Raw genomic sequence first — 16297 nt, forward strand, 5'->3', positions numbered from 1 at the left:
TGTTTATCGCAGAATATATAGAGCTTGATTTTCTTCTTTGTTTAACTGGAAAACAAATCGAACCATTTTAGAATTTAAAATTTCGCTCCGTTTCCCGCTATTGGACGAGTATTCTTGTAAACATCGACACACTGGTGTTACCTCGGTGATAAGTATTCTTTTAACTTTTGCATAAAAGTGGCAGATGGCATTTTGAAATCTCATCCATTTTGCTTGATTGGTTACAGCTGAATGGTGTAACAAATATTTTAACGTGAATTTTCGGACGAGGTCATTGCACATCTGTTTCATAAAAATGAAATAGATTCAAACACGCATAGGAATTTCTTGTACTTAAATAGTTTAACCTGGAGAACTAGTTTTAAAAAAGTTGTAAAATTTCCTTCCACTGGTTAGAGAAGACGTTGAGTATAAGTGCTAATTTTGACCTGTTGACCTAGTTTCCAAATGGGATTGTTCTAGAATTGGTATTTTTTCATTGAAAAGTCAAGATAAAGGTGTGACACACCAAAGTTATAATGTTTTTTTTTTTTTGTTTTTTTTTGTTGGATTTAACGTCGCACCGACACATGATGAGGCTCGAACCCACATCGATGAGGGGCAAGTGATTTGAAGTCAGCGACCTTAACCACTCGGCCACGGAGGCCCCCCCCCCCCAAAGTTATAATGAATGCTTGAAATATTTGAAGAAATGCACAGAAAATGTTTTTACTAAAATTGTATTATGTAGTGAGCTAGGATTTCAGGGAATTTTCTTATTGTTCCTGAACTTAGAAATTAATGCAATCACGCTTAGCCTATGTTTGAAATGTTGTTGTTCTTTGTCTACTGCTAACATAATTTAAAAATAAACATGCCCTTCAATCCATTACTAAGGAATTGAATTGATTTTTATGGCGCAATGACATGACAAGCTTTTGATTTTCACGACTTAGTGATAGGTTTTAAGTATGGGGACCGCAAAAAAGCTCGTCCTTGCATCCAAACATGCCTACATATTCTCTTTAGAACTGTTTTCCTTTTTTTATATAAAATATTGGAAAAAAGAATTGAAACAGATTTTTTCTTTCAGTATAGCTCCTGGCCACGAGACAGATACTTTTGAAAATAAGAATCGTACCCACGAGATAAAAAAAAAATACTTATCCCCTCCATGCTCCCATAGTTATACAAATATCATGTGAATTACTTACCATGTTACTCACTTGTGTAAATGGAATTATCTAATGAACGAAATATGTAATAATTTAAGTGTATTGCCATCCTGGTTTGCTGAGACGCATAAGATTAAACATTTTCTTTACTCGAAAACAAACAGATAGCACACTAATTCAAAATGTCGGATATATTAATATCAGGTCCTTCTAATCATACGTTATGTGTGATACAATGTATATACGGGCTGTAAGCACTGGCTCCCACTTTTTATGGGGTTGAGTTGAAAAAAGAGCCAGTGATACTTCCGAGGCGGCGCTAATGACCGGAACTACACAAGAAATGTAAACAAAGACAGACGGAGGGTTTATTTTTTATTTTCTGTAACAAATTTAAGTCCTTATTTCAGAAAAGGGGCAATGTTTTTCCCTTCAGAATTGGTGAAACTTCTTATGTACGCAGGTCGATTTCAGAGCAAAGGCATTTCTTGACGAGAAAACTTTTGGAAGTTGTGAAATAGGACCTAATTAAACTGAAAGTGGACATATGTCTATGTATTTCGTCCTAATTTACACAAGTCAGAGATTTCAAAGTCATCGTTCGGATGTTGTTGAAAAGAATGTCTTATTACTGTATAATCTACGTGATTTGTTGGCGAATTACCGTCTATGTGTATTTTGGCAAAGAAGAGGAGCCAGCAACACAGAGGAGGCGCTTAGAACCAGAGTGGGAGCCAAGGCACATTTAATATCAGGGCGGTCAACGCTTTTAAGTTATTAGCAAACGATCTGCTTTCCTTAAACTGCATTTAAATATATATCTTCGTCTTGTCTCCATTGTTACATGTGTAATGGGGCCATTAGTTGTATATGATATGTTCAATGTAAAGGGAATTTCTCATTCGACAACAGTTTTCATGGCCAATGACTTTTGAAATTGAACTTAGCAGTGTAAGATATGTAGCAATGGTTGAAATAACCCTTTTTTGCTTTTTTTAACTTGTTTGTTGTGTGAAAAGTCACGTATAAGTTTTACTGAAAGTCTTATGGATGGACATGTTCATTACAGTACTCAAGTACAATTTGACTAAACAAATACGAAAATAGATACAAACAAATACAAAAAGTTACAGCTAAAATTATTATCACACATGTTCTAAAAGATAACAACCAAATTAAAAATATCATTTTTAGGTATCTATTCCTCGTTAGATTTGGAGGGATATAGTTTTGACATTGTCCGTGTCCATTTCTCTGTCGTTCTATAGCTGTATATATACAAACAATAACAAAATTTTGTAACTCTTTGACTTTTGAATACACAGCTATGGCTTCAGAACGACAAACGAACGGATACGGACAATGACTAAACAAAATTCCTTCGATCTGAATCAGGGAATAAATACCTCCAAACCATGCCGTTTTAGATTTGTTTGTTACCTTTCGAATATGTGGGATAATAACTTTTAGCTGTAAAACTTAGTGATGTTGTTCCATATTTTCTTATCAAAACAAGGCTTTTTACAAGTTTATCAGTAAACTTTTCAGTAAAAAACCTTTAAGTTTAAAAGCGTTACTAAAACCACAGCAAAGCAAATATTGAAAATAAAAGTGTTATTCCGAGAATAAAGAAGATTTGTAATCATATCGATTGCCAAGACGTTATCACTACTCAATCAAATTCTAAGTTCGCTGGTTATGCAGACTGTTGTCGTATGGGAAAGTCCCCTTACATTGCAAATGTCAAATGTATACAACTGATGACGCCATGTTCAAGTTCCATTACACATGTAACAATAGAGACAAGACGAAGATATATATCTAAATGCAGTTTGAGAAAAGCAGATCGTTTGCCAACAAATCACGTAGATCATACAGTAATAGGACATTCTTTTCAACAACATCCGAACGATGACTTTGAAATCTCTGACTTGTGTAAATTAGAACAAAATACATAGCCATATGTCCACTTTCAGTTTAATTAGGTCCTATTCCGCAACTTTCAAAAGTTCTCTCGTCAAAAAATGCCTTTGATCTGCATATCGACCTGCATACATAAGAAGTTTAACCAATTCTGAAGGGAATAACATTACCCCCTTTTTTTTAAAATAAGGACTTATATTTGTTACAGAAAGTAAAAAATAAACTCACCCTCTGTCTTTGTTTACATTTCTCGTGTAGTTCCGGTCATTAGCGCCGCCTCGGAAGTATCATTGGCTCTTTTTTCAACTCACCTCTATAAAGAGTGGGAGCCAGTGTTTACAGCCCGTCATATATGAATTATAGGTAATACATGACGGCCTGCAATTAAAAATCAATACAAGTGGCACGCACTTTTGACAAGTGGCGACGCTGGCCAAGATTCTGACATAAGCATAATAACAAGACTAGCTGATACGACTGATAATAATAATGATCATCATCGTCATCATCAAAATGACGATAATTATAACAATTATAACTGGTTTATCATCAGTAGTAATACAAGATGCCTATTGACAGCGCGCTCAACTATATGAAATTGTTACCAACAAAATTGATTAGAAAGGGACAGAATTAAAAAAAAAAACCTCTACATTGGAATTGTGGACCCTGACTCAGGACGGCTTGATATGATGCCAAAGAATTACATGTATATGGACCTTACAAGCATTCAGTAAAATATCTTTTGGGAATTCTAATTACATGTAAAACTGACACCAACATTTTTAAGTTAATATATAAAGCCGGAGTTATTAAACATTCGACGTGAAGTCATCTCATAATGTTGATCGAGTTATAAAGCATTCAATCCAGTAGTACTTGAGAAACATGCGAACATTAAAAACTGTAACGCAATATATCTAAGTTATGAACTGGACAAATGTAGGATTGGTAGAATTTTAAACAAATTATGGCTTTTTCTAGAATTAGGTAATTTGGTTAAAATTTTGCCTGCAACTAACTACTAAGCTGTAATCACAGTAACAACTACTGTGAAATCATTAATATTCGTGGGGGACTAATTTTCGTGGTTTGACAAGTAAAGTTCTCATTCATTTTATGATCATAAGTGGAAATCAACAAATTCATATCCCCACGAAATTGCCATTTTTACCAAAACCACGAAATTTCACGCCCATGAAATTAAATGATTTTACAGTATACGTATAGGACTAAAACTTCACATAATGCTTCCTAGTCATCAAACCTACTGAAATAATGAAGTTAGATAAGTCTTGGCTGATGTCCATGTTCCTTTTTCAACCTGGAAATTCGGTCACAGTTTTGCTTGCAACTAACTGTCAAGTTGTATCTGTGTAATGATTGAAACTTCACACAAGACATCCTCCTCATCAAACATACTTACATACTCAACTTAGAGGCCCCTCGGTGGAACTTTATTGAAAGTATGTCCATTATTTGACTAGGAAAGTTTGCTTGAAATTTTGTATGCCATAATAAAAAGATAATTTAAAATAAATTGTATTAAAATTATTCAATTACTACTAGTCTTGCCAGGTTATGGCCCTCGTTCAACTTAGAAGCTGTTGAATAGTTGAGTGCGCTGTCTTATGGACAGCTCTTGTTAAAAGATACTTTGGTAAGACAATGCAAGTCTGTTAGTATTCATAGTGTCCGTTTTGATTTTTGGTAGTGGTTACAATCTACCAATATATGGTGGAGTTAAGAACCCTTCTCAACTTAAAGTTCAGCAAAATGTCGATGTCCGTCAAATAATTCTTGTAAACTATTGAATAATGATAGATGGCAACGAGAGGAAGTGCAGAGAGAAAGAACCATAATCCTTTATCAAATTATTTCAGTATTATCTCCCCTTTGCACTATTTTAATCAGTATAATTAAGGCTTGTCTTGGGTACATATTCAAGTTCAATGAAACTTGCAGTCAATATCAATATTAATTATAATCAAAGGAAGTGCAGATCACAAAAACTATATCTCTGTCACAATTTCAGGTATATTTTCATAAAATAGGCAAAAATTTGACCAAATGATTGCGGAGTTACTTAAAATTCAATGGGCTGAATTACGGTCCCTTTAATATTGTTTACATATTTTCATCCCTCCTACGACGAAGTCAACGGGGGATATTGGTAATGGTTTAAATGGTTTCGCGAAAATTTTCATGAACACTTTTGTTAAGAAGTGGCAGTTTTATGCCAAAAATAATTTTGCTTTCATGAAAATTTATCTGGTTTCATGTAAACCACTATTATTTTCGCGAAAATTTTCATGAAAACTTTTTTATGTGGCGTCAGTTCAGAGCATTAACTAGCATAATTTCGTGTTAAGATATTTAACTAGTCTTCATGATTTGTTTCTGTTTTCATGAAATCCTCCATTATTAACGTGGAAACTTCCTTCATTTTCACTAATGTTTTCATGAAAACTAATAGCTAAGTGTTGGCAGAGTTATGCCACCATAAGCTAGAGTTATGAAACGTGTCCTGTTTTTATGGTGGCTGATTTCTGACATTTCGTGTGTCCATGTCGGCAAGGCGAAATGTCGGTGTAACGAAAACACGAAAGGTCGAAATAATGCATATTTGTTCGTGTCAGCGGGTCGAAATGTCGAAGTTACGAAAATAGAAAAGGTCGAAAACTGCTAACTTGTACGAAGTAACGAAACATTGAAGGCGAAATAGCGAAATTTTAGAGGCGAACACACGAACTTTTGTCTTAATCAGTTTTCGTGTCGGCGGGTATCAAAACTTCGTGTTGTCGCCTTTCTTTTGTCGTGTCTTCGTGTATTCGCCTCGAAAGTCGAAAGACGAGCACACAAGAAACAGGCAGTTTTCGACTGTTCGACCTTTCGTTATTCCTACCCGCCGACATGAACACACGACAAAAATGCAATTTCGTCCTTTCGTGTATTTGCCTTCCTGTAGGCATGCGCATAATAATTACACATATACTGCTGAAATGAATATGCTATCTAAATAATGTCTTTTACCATTTATAAAATAATATTTGTCCTAAAACCAAAGATTATGATTTATATTCCATAACAGATGTCATTTTGTAGATATTTTATCTCTAGTATTAAATGTGTACATACATTAAGCTTTGTCAGTCTTACGGGGCATATCATTACGCCGACCTGAACTTTAAATGCTATTTAGATAATGTGTTTTACCATTTATACAAAAGAAATCTTCTCAATTTATGATAGAAATGTTCATATGCAATATGAACATTTTCTATCCAAGTATTTCAAGTCTGGCATTAAATTCATATAATATACATTACGCCCCATTTTTGCGCCATTACTGTAGTGTATTAAGGCAGACCCTTCACGGAACATTTGTCGTGTGTTCGTGTCAGCGGGTCGAAATGTCGAAGTTACGAAAATAAGAAAGGTCGAAAACTGCTTACTTGTCGTGTGTTCGCCTTTCGACATTCGAGGCGAATACACGAAGTAACGAAACACTGAAGGCGAAATAGCGAAATTTTAGAGGCGAACACACGAACTTTTGTATTCATCAGTTTTCGTGTCGGCGGGTATCAAAACTTCGTGTTGTCGCCCTTCTTTTGTCGTGTCTTCATGTATTCGCCTCGAAAGTCAAAAGGCAAGCACAGAAGAAACGAGCAGTTTTCGACTTTTCGACCTTTCGTTATTTCGACCCGCCGACATGAAAATACGACAAAAATGCAATTTCGTCCTTTCGTGTATTCGCCTTCCTGTAGGCATGTGCGCATAATAATTATACATATACTACTGAAATAAATATGCTATCTAAATAATGTCTTTTACCATTTATAAAATAATATTTGTCCTTAAACGAAAGATAATGATTTATTTTCCATAAAAGATGTCATTGTGTAGATATTTTATCACTAGTATTAAATTTGTACATACATTAAGCTTCTGTCTGTCTTACGGGGCATATCATTACGCCGACCTGAACTTTGAATGCTATCTAGGTAACGATTTTTATCATTCATACAAAAGAAATCTTCTCAATTTATGATAGAAAATGTTCATATGCAATAAAACATGTCACTCTTCAAGTATTTCAAGTCTGGCATTAAATTCATATAATATATATTACGCCCCATTTTGCGCCATTAAGGCAGACCCTACACGAAACATTTGTCATGTGTTCGTGTCAGCGGGTGAAGTAACGAAAGGTCGAAAACAGCTCAATTTTTACACGAAGTAACGAAACATTGAAAGCGAAATAATGAAGTTTTAATACCCGCCGACACGAAAACTGATTAATACGTCAAAAGTTCGTGTGTTCGCCTCTGAAATTTCGTTATTTCGCCTTCAATGTTCCGTTACTTCGTGTATTCGCCTCGAGAGTCGAAAGGCAAACACACGACAAATAAGCATTATTTCGACCTTTCGTGTTTTCGTTACTTCGACATTTCGTCTCGCCGACACGAACACACGAAATGGCAGAAATCAGCCACCATATGTTTTGCCATTTTATAATGCCAAATATATGTGTGAAGTATGAAAGCATTTAGAGGTGAAGTTTTAGAGCAACTTGGTGAATCACAAAAATTCTTTGACGCGGACATCAAAACCGGCATAAAGGTAACAACAAAGCAAGAAGTCGAGCTAAAAATAATCACCTCTACTTAGACTTTGTCATGTACCACTTATGTATTGTTACGCCGGCGGTGAGTGCCTGCCAGTCCCCGAGAACAAGTTGTACACTGTTATATTTAGTAACATAGCTCTTCTTAGTTGTACCTTTTCTCATTATCACGCCACGTAAGTAGTTGTAGGGGAGATTGTCAGGATAGGGCAAAGTAGGAGGCAATGTAGTATTACATTCAAACAACACATTTATTCACATCAAAAGCATCATAGCAAACGTCATCCATAATAGTCATACATATATACATGGGTACATGGGTACATATACAGTTTTATCTGGAAACCACTTCAGATATGGGGACTGCCTACATGCTTATATGTTTTATTGTAGAGATACAGGAACGTTCATTTTACTGACTGCTTATGGATGGATTCGTTGTTTCGCGATGTTGTCAGAGTGTGGATTCGTACTGTGTACATACTGCTTGATACGAAGTCGGATTGTCGCATATGAAAGTGTGTTAAGGCAATATTAAAAGTTGAAGGATTTGAATAACCGAAGGCAATGTTTGAATGGAAAATAGCTGATATTTTTGTCCTGGCCATATAATGAAGGTAGTTGTAAACATAGCATATGAGGGAATAAAACCCTTGTCTAGGAAGTAGTCATTAGTATGTTTTTTTTTTATAATTATGGTTCTAAGTCATTAAACTCAATCCACTCATGTGCCGGGCCCTTTTGCGGACAATACAATTTGGCGAAGATCCTAGAAATTCTGGGCTATTTATAAGAAAAGGTGACATGACCCTTAGAACCAGAACGTGCCATCTCCATATGACGTTAAAATAGGTACCCAGGGGAGTCACATGATATATCCATATGACGTCACAATGTATCCCTCACAACTCGATTAACTTCTGATCAGCTTCATATGATTCCGTAACCGTAGTAAGCAGAAAATATTAAGATAAGTTAGAAGTTTTTAGTGATCATGGAATAATGATAGGTACATTTAGGGATTTAAATATAAATTACTATAATGGTATTAATGTAAGAGACCGAAAGTTTTCAAATGTATTGGGGTTAGAAGTGGTTTCCAGAAGAAGTAAAAGTGCCATAGTATTTGGACGATATGAACTTCGTTACAGTCTACAGATATTTTTTGTTGAACTGCAGATGGGGTATTCAGTATTTTTGAAAGTGTTTATTTGCAGCGCAGACTTCAGTATATCTTGTAGCAATTGCAATTACAGACGAATGCAAGTAGATCTATATATGTGTGTGTTCTGTCGAGAATTTGAGCGCATTTCAATGTTTTCTGTGATCTTATTGATATTACACTTCAAAAAAGATATATACTTATTCTGCAGTTATTTGATTGACAGCTTTAGTTATTCTTTACGCTAACTTGCAGCATAACACGTACTGTGTTATTTTGCTTTGTCAGTGTTTTTTTTTATCGCTACATCATAAAGATTTGCTATCTGTTTCCTGTTCTGAACTACAGAAATGTTTGTGTTTTTGTTTTCCTTGCAGAATTGTTCGATTTTTATGCAGACAGTAGAAACACGATTTCTGTTGTAAACGTGTTACTTCAAGATTGCTACATTCCGCCCTCACAATGTCTTTCATAGTCCATAATAAATCAAGTAACAGTTAACATGTAGATTACACTATTAAATTAAATTAATGATTTACATTTACTGTCAGTTATCACAGTATTTGTATGTTTTGTTACGATATTGTCTAAGGCGACGACATTAAAACCGTAACATGTATGATGCTTTCACAAATTAATTTTTAATATCAGAGGCGTCTAAAAATAGTAAAACGATGCCACATAGATTTTTCATTTCATGTATATTTTTCTTAACATAATTACTTGCAAATTATGACTTTCTTACATACATACGTTCCGAAAATGCGTTTGAGAAAAATAATTGGACATAGTGATATATACATATATAAGGGAAATGCGACTTCATATATCTTTGAAATGGGCGATGTTTGCTTTAAGTGTAGAAATTAAAGTATGCATGGTGAACTGAAGCAAAAAGATATAGCCAAGCTTGAAACTGGAATATGATTTAGAGTTTAAGCATTTGGCATCTTGTGCAGCTGTATTATGTACGTCGTCGAATACGTGGCTGGCGCATCTGGGGTCTTCCTCCACGAATCCTGTTCTGTATAATTAAGTGGCAGCTGTTTCAGCTTTTTGTTGAACCAGTTCTCATTTAAGTTAAGTTTATATTTACTTCGAAATGAAATGCCAAAGATAAAAATCCTGTATTATAAAATAAGCACATATCACATACTTTTACAAAATAAAATGAAATGTTCTTTTATATTTCACTTTTATTTCATTATCTTTCAATGATTTTTATAAGTCCCAGCGGTATAAAATATTTACTAAGAACCGGAAGGACAAAAGTGAAAAACGTAACTTCCAGTGTAATGCTCTGAATAATATAAAAAGGGCACACATTGAAGTAAAGTAAAGCAATCCGTTACCAAGTGCATTTTTCTTCATGAAAACTACACAATTACAGCGGTACAATAGGGTAGTCATTTCTAAGGGTACATCTTGTACATAAGTTGAGAAGTTACAAAAACTTATTTTTCAGCAAGGATAGTTTGGCTACTGCATATGAAATAATACGACTCAGATTTTTTTATTCAAAATCGTTTTCATAAATCAAGATATTTGTCGAAACACTGCGAATTGAGAGGTGACCATCTTGGATTAGTGGATTTCAAGTAAAATATTTCCAAGCATTTATCTCATTGGCGCCATAGACCATAATTATCATTCACTAAGAAAAACAACCGTTTCATTTGTTATTTATCTCTTTTGGGGCTATATCCGGTGTATGTTTCCCCACCGTGTACACTGAACTAATTTCAAACATCATTTCATCATTAAATGAAATTTAGATATTTTAATAATCCTTGTACAACTTGACCGTTAAGTTTTCTGTTCTATGTTTTAATGATAAACTTCAAAATAGCATGGACCTCTACTAAAATCACACATAGGAACTAAATTAGACATAAGGAGTTTTAAATGTTTCCTTTTTCTCCCTTTTTTTTCTGTAATTGTTTCCTTTTCCATTTTTCTCATATCCAATATTTTTCTTTTCTTAAGATGAAAAATCATAACAAGAATTCCATTAAAGTAAAGTTGCAGTCTTTTGTATAATAACTTTTAAAGCATTATTTGATAGTTTGCTCTAAATGTTGAGATGTCACGGTTGAATAACGAGTATGTAACTGTTATAATGTCGATGTCAGTTTTTGAGTCACGGTTTGAGGACGATTTTTGCCTTCAGCCTGTCTCTGTTCTGGGTCACCTGGTGTAAAAGAACGTACTTGTGAAAGTGAATACCATATTCTCAATGTTCAAATGCAATTTTATCACATGGATATCTGGAGAGCTACTGCGGACATCCATTTATCTATTCATCTATCTATCAGCAATCTATTTACTTAAAAAAACTCACAGAACTTGTGGCACAGATAACGTAATGATCTTCACATTTAACAACAAGATAAAATCCTTGTTCTTCATGTTTACAACAAACTGCCTGCCAAAGATAATTGTAACTTCATGTGAACATTTTATTATTTTAACGGAACGTTTTAGAATAATTTATAAAACAACATTTGCTTGAAATTCTTGTGAGAGTGTATGGTACACGTAACTGCGCAATGTATGATTATCTCTTGATTCGAGAAAATTTGTTTTGTTTAATGTAAGAATGATTGTTACATTTCGAGCTAAACGCGGATATATTAGCACACTGCATTACCGACATTTTAGCCGCGCCATGAGAAAACCAATATAGTGCATTTGCGACCAGCATGGATCCAGACCAGCCTGCGCATCCGCGCAGTCTGGTCAGGATCCATGCTGTTCGCTAACGGTTTCTCTATTTGCAATAGGCTTTGAAAGCGAACAGCATGGATTCTGACCAGACTGCGCGGATGCGCAGGCTGGTCTGGATCCATGCTGGTCGCAAAGCCACTATGTTGGTTTTCTCATGGCGCGTTGGTTTTCATTAAACAATGTAGTTGTAAAGTTGTGTAAGCAGGTATTAAATGTGAAATAGTAAATGTTATGCTGTGATATAAAAATTAAAAGATCTTTAATAACTTACAAGACATTTGTAAAAACCAGGACAGAACCACTGTCCTTCCGTGAGCCAGACGGATGACTTCTGAGATCATTCAGCAAAGATGTGATGGCCGAGCAATCCGGATGAATGGTACTGGTATCAATAAATGTTCTTTCTATATATCTTAAGTATCGGGGTCTAGGTTGTGCGCTCTGTACATCGTCTTGATAAGGTAAATATTTGGTACTAGTTTTATGAAAATAATACGAGCGGATTTGGAAGAAATCGAACGGACACGAAGTTAAGCTATCTGACCTTTGACCTCCAAGTGTGACCTTGACCTTGAACCTAGTGACCTGGGTTGTACGCTTTGCACATCGTCTTCATTATGTTAGCAATTGGTGCGAGTTTTTAAGAAAATCTTCTTAGCGGTTAAGAAGATACATGCCGAACACGATTACGGACGGACGGATAGACGGACATGACGGAAAGTTAGCGGACATGTGTAACTCCAATTTAGCCACCATATGCTTTGTATACTGGGTAATAATAATTGTTTATTGAGCGTCTTTATGTTTTCCCACCAGCGTTTTAATAGTCATTGATTTTCTTGTTTTAATCTGTTTTGTCATTGTTTGAGCCACTGAACGCAATATTTGTTTGTTTTCTACAGTCTTGTCCATAAATAAAGTTTCGTGTGCCTTGATGCAATTGATTGCTGTATTAGATCTTATTACATACACGTTTCTATTCCCCGTTAAGTTACACTGGTACCGGAAACGTCAATATTTTTCCATACACTGACGCCTGAATTTCATATCGGGTGCGTGACGTAATTCAGTGTGTGTTGTTGCACTACTTTTTTCTATTTAGTTCAGTATTGTCAATCCTATTCAGGTTATTGAACATATATATGATATTTACATAACATTTATGCGTGTAGATGCGTATGTAACAAAAAGGTTATTATCTTTGCAACTCGTTCTTCAGCGGAAGAATATTGCGCTCCTAAAGTCGCGCAATATTTCCGCTGAAGAACTCGTGCATATTTCCCGATACAAAGCTAATAACCTATAGATATTATATGCTTTGCAAATGTTTTCGAAAACATATAAAGATAGTTAACTGAATTATTTACAAGTGGGCATGGTACACCTAAACATGCTATAGATGAATAAAATCAGTTTTTATCAGAGAATGTTTGTGAGATTTAAATCTAGTTGCTGACCGTCGTTTTATTCCTCCTTAACAATATATACAAACTGCCGAACTGATAGACTCAACTTCAGTCGTCACAAACATTACAAGAGTCACAATTTTCGTGTAACCTTGTACAGGCTTGCACTTAACTGGTTTTTTTAGTTTACATGATATTATCGCTGAAATCAGTATCTCCGAGTTTCTTATTTTTAGTTTTTAGACTGGTACCTTCAGTTCATTTCTTCTTTTATAAACGACTTTATATATATATATATATATATATATATATATATATATATATATATATATATATATATATATAAGCAGAATTATTTGATCATGTACAAGTAGAATAATTTTTTCTATAACGAAATTTAATCAGACTGTGGAAAGCATCTTTAAAAGTCTGCTATAGTTAGGCTATTTTGGCGTGCGCCAAAATTAAAATGATACATGCCACATGTACATTGCTATTACTTCAGCCCGTGCAACACGCAACATTTTAATTTATTGACTTGGGATGTACTAAATTAATGAAATTTCACAGCAGGCAGATAAAAGTAAACATTTACACTTATAAAGCTGCCATGCAGTTGCTGAAAATAATGTGTTTCTGACTTTACAATTATAAAAATCAATTTATAAGAATGCATATATGATAAAGTATTATTACTTTAAAAGCGATTGGGTAATTAATAGAGACAGTCTGGAGATAAAAGAAAAAATGTACCATAAGCATTTAGTTACATTTCTTCTTAAAGTTTCATTTCCAAATGTAGTAATCTTACTAAACAAAATGACAATTTTTCTATACTTTTTTATGAGCACGCCGATAGACAATGTGCCGGATTTCGGGGGAAAACCACAGGTGCCGCTCCAGGCGTTATGTCATCACGGCTGGGCACCTGGGTAAACCTACTACCTTCCGTAAAACAATTGGATGGCTTCTGCACATGAAAGATTTTTACATTCCAAATTTTGAACCCACAGGAGTGAGGGGCTAGTATATAATGATACAGGATAATTTGCTGTGAAAGATGAAGCAAAAACACTACATGTTTATGTATATTCTATGACAGGTGAAACACCGTCTGTATAAGATTGTTATATCATTTCAAAACTTGAGCACCTGCGAGTTAATTAGAATTGTACACCTAATTTTCTCGTCTGTATCAGCATTTAAAGATGCGCCTTAAAATAACTGTATTCTTTTGTATTTCCATGATGGTAATTATACATGATTTGCATGAAAATAGGAGAAATAACAAGCATCTAGTTACAAATTGACAGTGACATAATATGAGCCGCACCATGAGAAAACCAGCATAGTGGCTTTGCGGACAGCATCCGCGCAGTCTGGTCAGGGTCAATGCTGTTCGCTAACAGTTTCTTTAATTGCAAATGGCTTTGACAGCGAATAGCATGGATCCTGACCAGACTGCACCGATGCGCATGCTGGTCTCGATCCATGCTGGTCGCAAAGCCACTATGTGGGTTTTCTCATGGCGCGGCTCATATATTTGTTGTTTTTGTTGTTGTTTGTATTGTGTTTAACGTCGCACCGACACAATTATAGGTCATACGGCGACTTTCCAGCTTTGATGGTGAGGGAAGACCTTAGGTGCCCTTCCGTGCATAATTTCATCACGAGCGGGCACCTGGGTAGAACCATCAACTTTTCGTAAGCCAGCTGGATGACCTCCTCACATGAAGAATTCAACGTCCGAGTGAGGCTTGAACCCACATCGGTGAGGGGCAAGTGATTTTAAGTCAGTGGCCTTATACCCCAGTCACATATACGGCGCGGTTAGCTACGTCTAGCCACGGATAGGAACGTAGTTATCCGTATCGATCCGTACCTGAGCCGTACGGATTGATACGGATTACTACTTTAAGGTACGGCTCAGGTACGTATCGATACGGCTTACTACGTTTCTATCCGTGGCTAGACGTATCTATCCGCGCCGTATATGTGACTGAGGTATTAACCACTCAGCCAGGGAATTCCTGGCATATATGAGGCCAATACAATATGTTAAATAACTGAATATATTATTAAATTAATGTAGTAGTATGCAAAGTACTTGATGTATTAAGGCGATTTTAGACCACACTTTCTTTCTGCAGTGCAAGATATTTATTATTCTATGTTATAAAACTATACTCAAAAGAGAATAACTAGATAAGTTTACAGATGAGATTGTGAAAACACATTTATTCTGGGAGGACATAAATTTTCCACCTGTCATCTTGTAGAATAGCTGTATCATACCAGTATTATCAGAATGATTTGCACGAAGTTCACGTGGGAGGAAAAAGTAGGTCACTAGGTTGTGGTAGGTTTTTAGATGAACTACACGGATGTGCAGGCTGATCATGATCTACACGGGTCGCAAAGGCAGAATCAGTCGTGTCCAGCATGATAAGGGTTAAATAATGATTATAATTTAATTGTTGTGTTGTTATAACAGACGATTTCTAAAAAACACTGGCTGGGAAAAAGCTTTTTTTCCGTCTGAGAATGGCATATTTTGAAACGCAGTTGCATAAGAATGCAGGGAGATCTATTTCTTCAAGAATCTGAGCGCGTGCCAATCTTCCATTTGATGACGACTGCAGATATCATTGTGTTCTACATCCATTTGCTGGCAGTTATTTGGGACGGTTACTACTGCGCAAAATGTTACAGCTTGAGTTTTTTTTGAGTTTTAAATCTTAACTAAATGTCTCGTCTTTATCATGTACATTATATTAACAAATACAATAAAGCCAGTTAATCGAAATACGCTGCCATTCAAATAATGAATTAAATGTCCTTGTCAAACTTATCTATTATTAATTATAACATATTTTTTTATTTATAACAGTTTTCATTTGGGTGCCTTCACGTATCGGAGTGAACCCATGGCAAATAAAGTGTATTGAAACGTGGAAATACCCATATCTATACATGACAATTTGCCCATAAAATAGTCAGTGAGTTCGCTTGACTAGTCACGAAACTGATACTAGACCTTTTCGGTGTAAATACTACGTACATGTATTATGTACTTCGGTCAAAGGTAAGGGGTTTCCTCAAACATATTTTAGATAATATACAAATATGCCAAGTCTCATAGTCAAGGCACACCGGAGTTTGTTTTGTTGGGTTTTACGTCGCATCGACACAATTATAGGTCATATGGCGACTTTCCAGCTACGTGCATTATTTCACCACGAGCGGACACCTGGGTAGAACCACCAACCTTCCGTAAGCCAGCTGGATGGCTTCCTCA

At 35.4% G+C, this 16297-nt stretch overlaps 1 protein-coding gene across 1 annotated transcript in view; it reads right to left on the reverse strand.

Moving 5' to 3' along the window:
* Nucleotides 1-16297, reverse strand: part of LOC123547122 (sodium/glucose cotransporter 4-like) — a 71906-nt gene that overhangs the window by 20969 nt on the left and 34640 nt on the right. The gene's annotated exons all lie outside the window — the stretch shown is intronic.

Source organism: Mercenaria mercenaria, chromosome 9 (genome assembly GCF_021730395.1).
Source record: "Mercenaria mercenaria strain notata chromosome 9, MADL_Memer_1, whole genome shotgun sequence".
NCBI classification, from domain to species: Eukaryota; Metazoa; Mollusca; class Bivalvia; order Venerida; family Veneridae; genus Mercenaria; species Mercenaria mercenaria.